This window comes from Bufo bufo, chromosome 4, assembly GCF_905171765.1.
Source record: "Bufo bufo chromosome 4, aBufBuf1.1, whole genome shotgun sequence".
In the NCBI taxonomy this organism is placed as follows: domain Eukaryota; kingdom Metazoa; phylum Chordata; class Amphibia; order Anura; family Bufonidae; genus Bufo; species Bufo bufo.
The window spans coordinates 37,543,801-37,558,202 of NC_053392.1; positions in this window are offsets into that span (position 1 = coordinate 37,543,801).

The window sequence follows — 14,402 nt, forward strand, 5'->3', positions numbered from 1 at the left end:
GCATCATTTCTACATTTATTTTCATATTTATTTTTATTATTTTCAATCACTGGATGTCAGTAATCTATCATGCATTCATTGGTTCACATGAATTCTACATATACTGGACTCTGCTGTTATGTCTATATATAATAACTTTTTTGCGTATTTATACACTATTTTGTGCACTGTGTGCATATATATGCATTTGTATTTTAGGTATTATAATTTTTGTATTTTGTACTCATTAATCAAATTGTATCTCCTTGCATTTTTACATATATGTGCACACTATTGGATGTATGTATATGTCCTTTCACTTGATCCACTACAGTATATTTATTATTATATTTATTACATGTGTGTACACTATTGTATGTTATTCTATATATCTGAGTCACTATACCCATTATCATATTCATTGTATTCATTTCTGGTGCATTGTATTTTTTCTTTCTCCCTTTTCCGCTCATTTTGGTGTCCTGATCTCTGTTTTTGATTCCGACAGACGGTTGTCTGTTGCTCCTCCCCCGGTGTGATGCGTGCGCGCGTCATCTGGTGCCACCTCCGGCGCCCCGAGCCTGTGCGTCCACACGTCATCCCCGCCCGATCATGTGCCTGGTCACGTGGGGGGCGGATTCTTGACCTGACTCCGGGCCCGGGGTGTCCGGATGTGGTCTATCCCGGAGTGATCGCGCGCCCATAGACATACACACCTGGGGACGAGTAAGTGCTGGTGTGTGATTGGCCTGTATAGATTTTAAAATGTTTGATCCGCAGTGATGGCGTTACCCCCTGATGAAGGCACGCCGAAACGCGAGTTGGGGTAGCGCCATCCTGGTTGGGTTCCTCCTGGTCTGATACCTTGGTGAGTCTCATTTACTTCCTCACATCCCGGCTTTTTTCCATTTGGATTGTTACTTTCCTGTCAGGCTTCCACCTGTAGGCCGGGTGTGTATGCTCATGTTGTGTTTGCATTGCATTTTTTAGTTGGGACTCACCGTTGTCACCATACTTACTGTGTATCCGCGGTTTAATTATTTTATTATGTACCCATCCCGCTAATTGCATATACTACTATTTATGACCGGAGTTCCCCCCCCCAGGGTGGTGCCGTTTTCTCCTTTCCCTGCTCCTTTTTTGTTCCCTGTCCCACTGCATTTTTTGTATGTAATTTTGATGTCTTTCTATGTCCCAATAAAATATTTATAATATTTACAATTTTGGCTTTTTTGAGCTCCAATTTCCTCTTTGTTCTGATGTTGTGCTCGGGAGCTTTAGCCGAGTTATCTCTATAGGGGTGTCATTGTGGGTGTACTGGGTGAGCACAGGCTCCCCCCGATTCTCCTTTCCCCGTTCTTTGGCGCCCCTAGGGTCATCCCCCCTTTTCTGTTCCTATTAATATACAGTACTGTACATACAGTAGACAAGAAGACGCAGTGGGGCACAGGACAGTACAGTCGGGTGCAGTGGGGTACAGTACCGTACCTGCAGCTCCCCAACCCGATGTACTGTAGGTCTGTGTGGTTCCGCTCACCCATTTTTTTTATTTTATTTAATGATTGACTGTTCAGGTGCCATCCCCTATAGCGCCCGGCTCCTGTACAGTGTCGGGATGACTACGGTTTGTATCAGGAGCAGGATAGCGATATTAATACACAGCACATGCTGCTCTGTACATCCAGTTACACTACTAGAAATTCACATAAAGTACGGTACTACTGATTAATCTAGTACTTTAACTCAACACCGCCATCTACTGGCATTAGTGTGTATTGATACACTAGAGAAGATAAAATCGCGTTTAGTTAGTAACGAATTGCGAAATAAGGGAGCGGTAGCGATGACACATCGGTATATCAGCTGGTGGTGCTGGTTGTTGTGGCGTGCTGACAAAGCTTTCCCACATTTTGGCCATGCTAACCCTGCCTTCTGAGATGCTGGTGGTCCCCAAGATGCGTTGGCGACCTCTTCATCGTCCTCTGCCTTTGCCTTGTGCTTCCACTGTGCCCCCGCTGTCAGGTGGGAATGCCACCAGCAGCGCGTCTACCAGCGTGCGCTTGTAGTCGCGCATCTTACGATCATGCTCCAGTGACGGAATTAAGGAAGGTACATTGTCCTTGTAGCGGGGATCCAGCAGCGTGGCCACCCAGTAATCAGCACAAGTTAGAATGTGGGCGGTCGTTGCGGAGACACTGCAGCATGTAATCGCTCATGTGTGCCAGGCTGCCCAGAGACAACTAAAAGCTATCGTCTGTGTCCTCTGTATCCACCCAGCCATGCACCAGTGATGGCCATGAGCTGGTCTGGGTGCCACCCTGCTGTGAACATGGTTCCTCCTCCTCCATCTCCTCCTCCTCATCCTCCACCTCTTCATCCTCCAGAACTGTGCCCTGGCTGGACAATTGTGTACCATGGGTTTGTGGGTGCAGGAACCCACCCTCGGAACCACTTGGGAATGACTGGCCGGAAACCCTACGAAATGATCCCTCTTCCTCCTCCTCCTCCTGTGCCACATCCTCTTCCATTATCGCCAGCAGCGTTTTTTCAAGGAGGCATAGAAGTGGAATAGTAACGCTGAGAACGTCGTTATCGGCACTGGCCATGTTAATGGAGTACTCAAAACAGCGCAACAAGGAACACAGGTCTCGCATGGAGGCCCAGTCATTGGTGGTAAAGTGGTGCTGTTCCGCCGAGCGACTCATCCGTGCGTGCTGCATCTGAAACTCCGCTATCACCTGCTGCTGCTCGCACAGTCTGGTCAGCATGTGAAAGGTGAAATTCGGGAAGGCCGAAGTTACACTGCAGCGCTGACAGGCGAGCAGCAGCAGGACGAGAACGCTGAAAGCGCACAGATGGCCCGCACTTTATGCAGCAGCTCTGACATATTGGGGCAATTTTTAAGGAATATCTGCACCACCAAATTCAGCACATGCGCCAGGCAAGGGATGTGTGTCAAACCGGCTAGTCCCAGAGCTGCTACGAGATTTCGCCCATTATCGCACACTCAGCTTGAGGCTGACTGGCACAAACCACTCATCGGTCTGTTGTTCAAGGCCCGTCCACAGTTCCTGCGTGGTGTGGGGTTTGCCCCCAAACAGATAAGTTTTAAAACTGCCTGCTGTTGTTTACCCCTGGCTGTGCTGAAGTTGGTGGTGAAGGTGTTACGCTGACCGGATGAGGAGCCGGTAGAGGATGAGGAAGCAGAGTAGGAGGAGGAAGCAACAGGAGGCAAACTGTAGCGCCCTGCAATCCTGGTGGGAGGACATGCACCAAACTGTTATCCGCCTCAGGCCCAGCCGCCACTGCATTTACCCAGTGTGCTGTTATGGAGATATACCGGCCCTGACCGTGCCTACTGGTCCACGTTTCATTAGTCAGGTGCACCTTGCCACAGATGGCGTTGCGCAGTGCACACCTGATTTTGTCCCCTACTTGGTTGTGCAGGGAAGGGATGGCTTGCCTTGAAAAGTAGTGGCGGCTGGGCATGACGTACTGCGGGACAGCCACCGTCATAAGGCCTTTAAAACTATCCATCTCCACCAGACGGAATGACAGCATTTCAAAGGCCAGTAATTTAGAAATGCTGGCATTTAGGGCTAGGGATCCCGGGTGGGTAGGGGGGTACTTCCTCTTCCTCTCCAGCATTTGGGAGATGGAGAGCTGAACGCTTTCGTGGGACATTGTGGAGATGCTTGGTGACCCAGGTGTTGGTGTTGCTGGCAGATCCTTTGTTTGCGGTGTGCCAGGTGGCACTGTCACTCCAGAGGTGGACGAAGAGGCCGAGACTGCAGCAGAAGAGGAAGCAGGAGGAGCCAGAGACCTTTCTTGGTTTTTGAGGTGTCTACTCCACTGCAGCTCGTGCTTTGCACTTAAATGCCTGGTCATGCAGGTTATGATCAGCTTGAGAACTTTTATGCCTCGCTTCAGCCTCTGATTGCACAGCGTGCAAACCACTCGTGTCTTGTCGTCAGCACATTGTCTGAAGAGCTGCCACGCCAGGGAACTCCTTGGAGCTGGCTTTGGTGTGCTCGGTCCCTTGCTGTGGTGGGCTGTAGCAGGCGTACTGTCTAGAGGACGGCCGCTCCGCTTTTGCACCCTGCTCCCTCTTCTGCTGTGCTTGTGGCTCTGTGCGACCACCGCCTCTTCCTCCGAACTACATAGGTTACTCGCATGACCTTGATTCCATGTGGGGTCGAGGACCTCATCGTCCTCCACATCATCTTCCACCCAGTCTTCACCCCTGCCTTCATTGTCGGTCTGCAAACTTTCGAAAGCCCCAGCAGTTGGCACCTGTGTTTCGTCATCATCCGAGACGTGCTGCGATGGTCCTCCCATGTACTCATCTTGAAAGATAAGTGGTTGGGCATCGGTGCACTCAATCTCTTCCACTTCTGGGGCAGGGCTAGGTGGATGGTCCTGAGAAACCCTGCTAACAGAGTCATTAAACAGTAGAAGAGATTGTTGCATGGCTTGGGGCTCAGAATGCTTGGCTGATTTGCAAGGGGGTGAGGTGACAGACTGATGGACATCGGCTGCAGGTGCTAACTGTGGTCTTTCAGCAGGAGAATGGGTGGGAGACAATGTGAAGGAACTGGATCCACTGTCAGCAACCCAATATACTATCGCCTGTACTTGTTCCAGGCCTTACCATTCGTAGAGCCGCATTAGGCCCGACCAAATACCGCTGCAGGTTCTGTCGCCTACTCGCACCTGAGGAAGGGTTTTCACTTGTGCGTGTAGCTGGCACAGATCGACCACGTCCTCTCCCTGCAACAGGACCTCCACCAGCAGCACCACGACCTGGGCCACGTCCCTTATTTGACGCTCTCCTCATATTTCTCAAATTTAGGATCTTGCCCTAAATGGGTGTTTAATTAATAGTAGAAAGGAACGACAGTATGTAAAAGGTGTATCTCACACGGCCTGAACCAGACTAGGCCTCTATTAAAGATTTCTTTGCCCAAAATGGCTGTATTTCAAATGCCTGAATCAAACCCCTGTATGTAAAGGGTGTATCTCACACAGCCTGACCCAGGGCCGGCCTTTGGGGTGTGTGGGCTGTGCGGCCGCACAGGGCGCCATAGCAACAGGGGCGCCGGGCGGCCGACAGCCCGCCGTGACGCGAATCTTTATTCTGCAGGGCCTGCGGGCGGGCGGCGGACTTACACAGTCACACTCACAGTGTGACACTGCGCTCCGATACGGACTGAAGAAGTGAGGAGGGGGCGGGGCTCGGGGTCGCTCTGAGCTCCGCTCTGCTGCCTGGCTGGCCTGCCTGCTGTCTCTTTAAGAGAGCAGACCAGTGGCTGCTGGAGCGTAGCCACTGAGCTCCGCCCCCAGAGAGAAGACGGAGCGCGCCCAGCCAGCAGACACAGCAAGGCCCACGCGGCAGCCGGCAGCACTACAGCTAGAGAACATATAGGTATTTTTTATTTGGAGAAATGATTATGATTTATGTGAATGTGCCAACAGTACCATGGGGGATGAGGGGACGGGACAGAGATGTGCTGATGCTGCCCAAGTGGAGGGGACAGGGAGAAGTGTGCCAATGCCATGGTGACTGGGGGGGGGCAGAGTCTCTGTTGCCCCCCCCCCCAGTCACCATGGCATTGGCACATTTCTCCCTGTCCCCTCCAGATGGGCAGCATCAGCACATCTCTGTCCCGTCCCCCCCACCCGCGTCACCATGGCATTGGCACATTTCTCCTCCAGATGGGCAGCATCAGCACATCTCAGACTCTGTCCCCCCCCCACCCCCGCCCCCCCAGTCACCATGGCATTGCCACATTTCTCCCTGTCCCCTCCAGATGGGCAGCATCAGCACATCTCTGTCCCCACCCCCGCCCCCGCGTCAACATGGCATTGGCACATTTTTCCTCCAGATGGGCAGCATCAGCACATCTCTGTCCCACCCCCGCCCCCTCGTCACCATGGCATTGGCACATTTCTCCTCCAGATGGGCAGCATCAGCACATCTCTGTCACAGAGATGTGCTGATGCTGCCCATCTGGAGGGGACAGGGAGAAATGTGCCAATGCCATGGTGACGCGGGGACGGGGGTGGGGGGGGACAGGGATGTGCTGATGCTGCCCATCTGGAGGGGACAGTGAGAAATGTGTGACCACTGAAAGGGTGTGCTCACTGAGGGGTGTGGTCACTGAGAGGTATGGTTACTGAGGGGGCGTGGTCACTATGGGGCGCTGTAAAGCTTTCTCGCACAGGGCGCCTAAAGGCCTAAGGCCGGCCCTGGCCTGACCCACTGTAGACCTGATTTAAAGATTTCTCTGCCCAAAATGGCTGTATTTCAAATGCCTGAATCAAACCCCTGTATGTAAAGGGTGTATCTCACACGGCCTGAACCAGTGTAGGCCTGAATAAAAGATTTCTTTGCCCAAAATGACTGTATTTCAAATGTCTGAATCAAACCCCTGTATGTAAAGGGTGTATCTCACAAGGCCTGAACTTCTGTAGGCCTGAATTAAATATTGGTGCACCAAATGGCGGTATTTCAAATCTCTGAATCTAACCCAAATGTATTAAGGGTGTATCTCACAATGACATATGCAGCAAAGGCTGCCAAATAAACTTTTTTTACCCAAACGGGTGTTTGTTTAATAACTCCATATGGCAGCAGTATATAACTCAAGAATTTCAAACGTGCTTATGCTGCAAGGCCTGAAATATTGTGTATTTTTCCCCAAAAAGGGTGTTTTATTAATGAAAGAATATAAGCCCTGTATATACAGGGTGTATCTTACATGGCCTGACCCAATGTAGGCCTGAATTAAAGATTTCTTTGCCCAAAATGGCTGTATTTCAAATGCCTGAATCAAACCCCTGTATGTAAAGGGTGTATCTCACATGGCCTGAACCACTGTAGGTGGTTATATTGCCAAAAAAGTGTTTTTTTGGTAACAGAATATGAAAGCTGTAAATATTAAACTTGAATTTAACACTTGCAGATCAGGAAAATACTGTTTTTTGGCAAAAAAGTGTGTTTTTAAAACCCCAGAAAATGATGGGTATATTCCTAACTTAAATTGCACACAAACTAATCCAGATGTTGTATCTTGCTAAAAAAGTGTTTTTTTGGTAACAGAATATGAAAACTGTATATATTTAATTTGATTTTAACACTTGCAGATCAGGAAAATACTGTTTTTTTGGCAAAAAAGTGTGTTTTTAAAACCCCAGAAAATGATGGCTGTATTTCTAGCTTAAATTGCACACTGACTAATCCAGATGTTGTATATTGCCAAAAAATGATTTTCAATGTCCCAAAAGCTCAGATGCAGTGCTGGTGCACTGAGCTTGCATAAAATGGCCGCCGCTGCTGCCCACCTAACTGACTTATTAAAGTTATTTTTTTTCAGTCACTGGGCTCAGGGCAGGATAAAAAAATGTGCCCTGCACCCACAAAACACAATGTATGTAGATCGCTGAGTTAGATTCTGATTTTGAGCAAAGAGTCTCTCCTATTCTCTCCCTGAAATTACCAGCTGCATCCTCTCCCTACACTAGTAACAGCAGAGTGACGTGCAGCGCTACGTGACTCCAGCTTATATAGAGGCTGGGTCACATGATGCACTGGCCAATCACAGCCATGCCATTAGTAGGTATGGCTGTGATGGCTTCTAAGGTCTTTCAAAAAGCACCAATAAAGCGCCGAACACTGAACCCGAACTTTTACTGAAATGTTCGGGTCCGGGGTCCAAAAATCTTAAAGTTCGGTACGAACCCGAACTTTACAGTACGGGTTCGCTTAACCCTAGTTATTAGGTTTAAGGGGTTGCAGAATTTTGTAGAAGGAGATTTATAGTGGGACGTAGAGCTGATAGTGGGGATTTGCTGAGGGGCCTGGATTAGGAGAGATATCACCAGCAATAAGGAGAAGCAGAAAGTGTTAGTAGGGGAGAATAAGAGAGGGCAGGAGGAATCTGTGTGTGTTTGGGAAGGAAGTGTTTTACGTTGCCAAACAGGTTTGTGTAAGAGATCAGATGAAAAGGTAAGATGGAGAGAGAGATGAATAGTTCCTCGCTGGGTGAATGGATGTGGGGGTATTTCAGGAGGTTTTGGAAAAGTGGGAAGAGTAAAATGAAAGACTGAAACATTGTTTGCAATAACTTTGTCTGTGAATACCTTTGGTCCCCTTCTGGTCCCATTCTGGTATAATTCAGTATGTGCACTTAAAGATTTGCACTTGAAAGATGTTGCATTTCGAAAGACCAAGGTCTGGAAGATTTAGATTTACACCACTCAGAGTTCAATCAGATGTGACCTAATCAAGGGAGGACCAGATACAGGGGTGAAATAGTCAATGTAAACAAATACTCAATAAATCCAGCAGAGAAATAAACATTTAAGTTCAATGCAGACATACCAGGAAATGAGAAGGAAAGATGAGGGGTGTGGACAATATCAGACTCTGGAAAAGCTGGGTGCAGCAGTAAGCTTCAATGCAGACATACCAGGGAATGAGAAGAAAAGATGAGGGGTGTGGACAATATCAGATTATGGAAAAGCTGGGTGCAACAGTTAGGTTCAATGCAGACATACCTGGAGAGGAGAGAATTTGTTGATGGTCAGTAGGCAGTGATGACAAAGTGGATTCTATATCCATAATATTACATTCTGGTATAATTCAGTATGTGCACTTAAAGAGTTTCACTTGAAAGATGTTGCATTTGGAACGTGACACCTGCCGTTTGCTCAGGCCCTTTGAGGAGGCCACGTTATTTGTCAGTCGCCAGGACTACGGGATGTACAACGTCATTCCACTGCTTCATGTCCTGGAACAGATGCTGGTTAATCTGGCTGGTCAGGAAACTGGAGATATGGCGCCTAGATCTCACGCCTACATGAGCCCTGTGGGGGCTGAACTGGAAGAGGAGGACATTGGAGCACAAGCAATATGTAGCAAAATGGGTGTTTTTTCTACATAGGTGACAGGAGAGGCGGAGCAGGAGCAGCCAGAGGATCTACAGGGCGATGAGGAAGATTAGGCAGAGGACACAGACACGCCATTGTAGTATGCAACGGAGATGGAGGCAGCGAGTATCTCCAAGTAACTTGCACAAATGGCCCGATGCATGCTCACTTGCTTGCGTAGTGACAGCCCAATTGTCTCCATTCGGCAGAAGGATGACTTCTGGCTCTCCACCTTATTGGACCCTCGCTACCAGTCCAAAATAGGGGCCTTTTTTACACCCGCTGAGAGGGAGGACAAACTGAACTACTATAGAGACATCCTATGTAGTCAGTTGGCCGCTGCCTATCTGCGCCATCGTCCATCCTCTTGCAAGTCTGACCGGGGGGGTCCTCTGCACTCACGTTCCTCTGCCATGGCTACTGTGGCAGGGTGGAGAGGTAGGAGCAGTTTCAGCTCCATCAGCAGCAACTTGAGTCTAGAGTCGCTGATGAGCAGCTTTCTTCACCCGCCTAGTAAAGAAACTACTCACCAGCAGCAGCAGGAGCAGCTAGACCTGGAGCAGGACCTTAACCAGCAGGTGGTGGCATACTTTATTTTTTATATATTTTTTTCAATATTTTATTAGAAAAAAACAAATACAATTTAATTTTTAATACAAAATCAAAATTCAATATTATTATACTTTTCTTTCCCCATAGACCACCAACTCCCAACCCCCCCCCCCCCCTTGTGATGCTTCTCAAATTTCACTATCACTCAATCAAAACAGAACGGAAAAGAGGAAGGGGCAAAAAAGGGAAGTTACAACGAGAGAGTCAAGACCAATATACCGTTGAGGTTTTAAACCTCCAAGCCTCCCATATCTTGGTCCACTTCTCTTTAGCATTTATTTGCTTATATAGAATATTCTTAGTTTTTAACCTTGTTAACCAAGTTTATCCATGCATTCACGTCTGGAATATATTGTGAAAACTAGACCCGGATAACCAAGAGCCTGGCCAAAAATAATATTCTACCTAAAAAAAAATCTTTTTATATTTATGAATATATAGGTTATAAAGATCACTCAATATAAAAAAATTATACCTTAAAAGGAATCTGTAAGGCCTCATGCACACGACCGTTGTGTGCACCCGTGGCCGTTGTGCCGTTTTCCGTTTTTTTTCGCGGACCCATTGACTTTCAATGGGTCCGTGGAAAAATCGGAAAATGCACCGTTTTGCAGCCGCATCCGTGATCCGTGTTTCCTGGCCGTGAAAAAAATATGACCTGTCCTATTTTTTTCACGGCCAACGGTTCACGGACCCATTCAAGTCAATGGGTCCGTGAAAGAACACGGATGCACACAAGATTGGCATCAGTGTCCGTGATCCGTGGCCGTAGGTTAGTTTTTATACAGACGGATCCGAAGATCCGTCTGCATAAAAGCTTTTTCAAAGCTGAGTTTTCACTTCGTGAAAACTCAGAACCGACAGTATATTCTAACACAGAAGCGTTCCCATGGTGATGGGGACGCTTCTAGTTAGAATACACTACAAACTGTGTACAAGACTGCCCCCTGCTGCCTGGCAGCACCCGATCTCTTACAGGGGGCCGTGATCAGCACAATTAACCCCTTCAGGTGCGGCACCTGAAGGGGTTAATTGTGCTGATCACGGCCCCCTGTAAGAGATCAGGGCTGCCAGGCAGCAGGGGGCAGACCCTCCCCCCCCCTCCCCAGTTTGAATATCATTGGTGGCCAGTGCGGCCCCCCCCCCCTCTATTGTAATAATAGGTTGGTGGCCAGTGCGGCCCCCCCCCCTGCCTCTATTGTAATAATTCGTTGGTGGCACAGTGTGCGCCCCCCCCCTCCCTCCCTCTATTGTAATAATTCGTTGGTGGCACAGTGTGCGCCCCCCATCGGCCCCCCCTCCCTCTATAGCATTAACAACATTGGTGGCCAGTGTGCGGCCTCTCATCTCCCCCCCCCCCCATCATTGGTGGCAGCGGAGTTCCGATCGGAGTCCCAGTTTAATCGCTGGGGCTCCGATCGGTAACCATGGCAACCAGGACGCTACTACAGTCCTGGTTGCCATGGTTACTTAGCAATAGTACAATAGTAGAAGATTCATACTTACCTGCTGCTGGCTGCTGCTGCGATGTTCGTGTCCGGCCGGGAGCTCCACCTACTGGTAAGTGACAGGTCTCTGCGGCGCATTGCTAAATGAACTGTCACTTACTAGTAGGAGGAGCTCCCGGCCGGACACGAACATCGCAGCTCCCAGGTAAGTATGAATCTTTTACTATTGTACTATTGCTAGTAACCCGCTGCCACCAATGATCGGGGGGGAAGGGGGGGGGGGGAGATGGGAGGCCGCACACTGGCCACCAATGTTGTTAATGCTATAGAGGGAGGGGGGGCCAATGGGGGGCGCACACTGTGCCACCAACGATTTATTACAATAGAGGGAGGAAGAAGGGGGGGGGCGCACACTGTGCCACCAACGAATTATTACAATAGAGGGAGGAAGGGGGGGGCGGGGGGGGCACACTGTGCCACCAACGAATTATTACAATAGAGGGAGGAAGGGGGGGGCGGGGGGGCACACTGTTCCACCAACGAATTATTACAATAGAGGGAGGAAGGGGGGGCGGGGGGGCACACTGTGCCACCAACGAATTATTACAATGGAAGGGGGGGGGCGCACTGGCCACCAATGATATTCAAACTGGGGAGGGGGGGGTTCTGCCCCCTGCTGCCTGGCAGCCCTGATCTCTTACAGGGGGATATGATAGTACAATTAACCCCTTCAGGTGCGGCACCTGAGGGGTTAATTGTGCTGATCACGGCCCCCTGTAAGAGATCGGATGCTGCTAGGCAGCAGGGGGCAGTCATGTACACAGTTTGTAGTATATTCTAACTAGAAGCGTCCCCATCACCATGGGAACGCCTCTGTGTTAGAATATACTGTCGGAAATGAGGTTTCACGATCTAACTCATATCCGACAGTATATTCTAACATAGAGGCGTTCCCATGGTGATGGGGACGCTTCAAGTTAAAATATACCATCGGATTGGAGAAAACTCCGATCTGATGGTATAAAAGGGACTCCACATTGAAAGTCAATGGGGACGGATCTGTTTGAAATGGCACCATATTGTGTCAACGTCAAACGGATCCGTCCCCATTGACTTGCATTGTAATTCAGGACGGATCCGTTTGGCTCCGCACGGCCAGGCGGACACCAAAACGACTGTTTTTTCATGTCCGTGGATCCTCCAAAAATCAAGGAAGACCCACGGACGAAAAAACGGTCACGGATCACGGGAAAACGGAACCCCGTTTTGCGGACCGCAAAAAAATACGGTCGTGTGCATGAGGCCTAAGTTAAATTTATAAATAAGAAAATTATTAATACCATTCCAATATACTTTTACCATATTTTTCACCCTATAAGACGCACTGGCCCTTAAGACGCACCTAGGTTTTAGAGGAGGACAATAGGAAAAAAATATTTTTCATCAGACCCCCAATGTTAATCAGACCTCAGCTGACAGCCCTGAATTAGCTTATATAGGGAAAGAACCTAGGTCGAGCATCCCCCATCAAGATAATTCTCAAGCGTCCCCTCTGACAAAGTGCCGCATGATACATATGAGACTATAGCTGCCAGTTATACCCGACACCCTTCAAGTAAAGCAGTGCACCTCCAGCATTGTTTTAATTTAGTGTCTAATTATCTTAAAATTAAATGAAATAAATGTTATGTTTTAAAAAACTTCAATAAGGTACATTCAGTTCAATAGCAACAATCTGTCACATAGGCTCACGTGCCGCAAGTCTGACAGATATTCTCAGGTCACTCACAGGGCAGGGCATGACACTGTTAGTGTATGACTCAGTGTCATACACTAACAGGCAATGCATTACAATACAGATGTATTGTAATGCATTGCAGAGGGGATCAGACCCCCAAAAGTGAACATCAGAAATACTGTAAAGTAAAGAAAAAAAAGTTAAAAAAAGTGTTTTTAATAAAATTAATAAAGCAATAAAATTAATAAAGTAAAAAAAGAAAAAACACCCTTTTCCCCTTATTTTATGATAAAAAAAAGAAAAGAAAAAACACACATCCCCACACATATTAGGTATCCGCCGCGTCCGTAATGATCGGCTCTATAAATATATCACATGATCCACCCTGTCTGATAAACACCATAAAAAAAAAAAAAAAACATTTTTGTCACGTTACATCACAAAAATTGCAACAGCAAGTGATCAAAAAGACGTATGCCCCCAAAATAGTGCCAATCAGACCGTCACCTCATCCCGCAAAAAATGAGATCCTACCTAATAAACTCTGTCAAAAAATAAAAAAGCTATTGTTCTCAGACTATGGATACACTTAATTTCCCTTACATCCTAACCAGCAGCACAAGTGGAGTTCTCCCCTGTGAAACTAGTAGGACAGGTGGAATTTTTGATGACAATAAATTTCCTACCAAGCACTAATTAAATAATTAGTAGAAGCCCACCCCTATAAAGGGCAGACTGCCCATAATCCAGTGTTTTTTTTTCTCTGTCCCTGTGGACTGTAGGACGGGTCAGGCTGCGGCCTGTTACCTTAAAAAATTAGTTTTTTTCTATATAGATATTTTCCTACCACATTATCTGTGTTTGTTCTAGCTCCTGGGCCAGAGTCGTCCTCTCTAACTCCCGGTCCCTTCAGCATCTGTGTCGCTGGTCTCGTGATCCGCCGTTCTGCTATGCTGCACGGGAGGTAGCGGCGGTTCAGGCTGGTGGGCGGTGCCTATCGCGGCACTCTGTCCTGCCTGCGAGGCCGGCGTGGACTGCCGGCGTCCCATCGCTGCTCCTGCTGCACGGCGCTGTACGGTCCGACAGGAAGTGCGTCATTGACGACTTCCGGTTCTCGCGCCGATTTTTTGTTTCCAAGCGGTGGTGTATAACTGTAGTGTGAGCCCCGGGGGCTACAGGGTTTTAATGTACATTTAATATATGTGTGTTTAAAACTAAGATTCCTGAGCATTCAGGGAAAGATTTAGCCTCCCACAAGCAGAGACATCTAGTCTGCGTTTCTTGCGAGATGCCAATGCCGGACTCCTATGTGTATAAGAGGTGTCCGTTATGTCATCCTCCTCTGTCGCACCCCACTGTAAGCAACATGTTTGGGTGGATGAAGGACTTTATGGGAAATTCCATTTCTGAAATTAAGAACCCCCTAGCATCCAAAAAAGCAAGAGTGTCTTCTCCGGGTACGATGCCTATGCTGGAGGACGCTATCTCCGTGGACAACCATTCTTCCTCTTCTTCGGACGATGAAGACTCACTGTTCCTGTTTCCAGCCGAAAAGACCCAAAGGCTTTTACGCTCCATCCGGTCAAGGGATCGTGATGTTGAGCAAGGGGAAGCTCCACCGTCCACCTCTAGGGGTTGAGAACCTTCAAAGTGGACGAAAACCTTAAGCGATTCATGCTTACCGAATGGAAGCA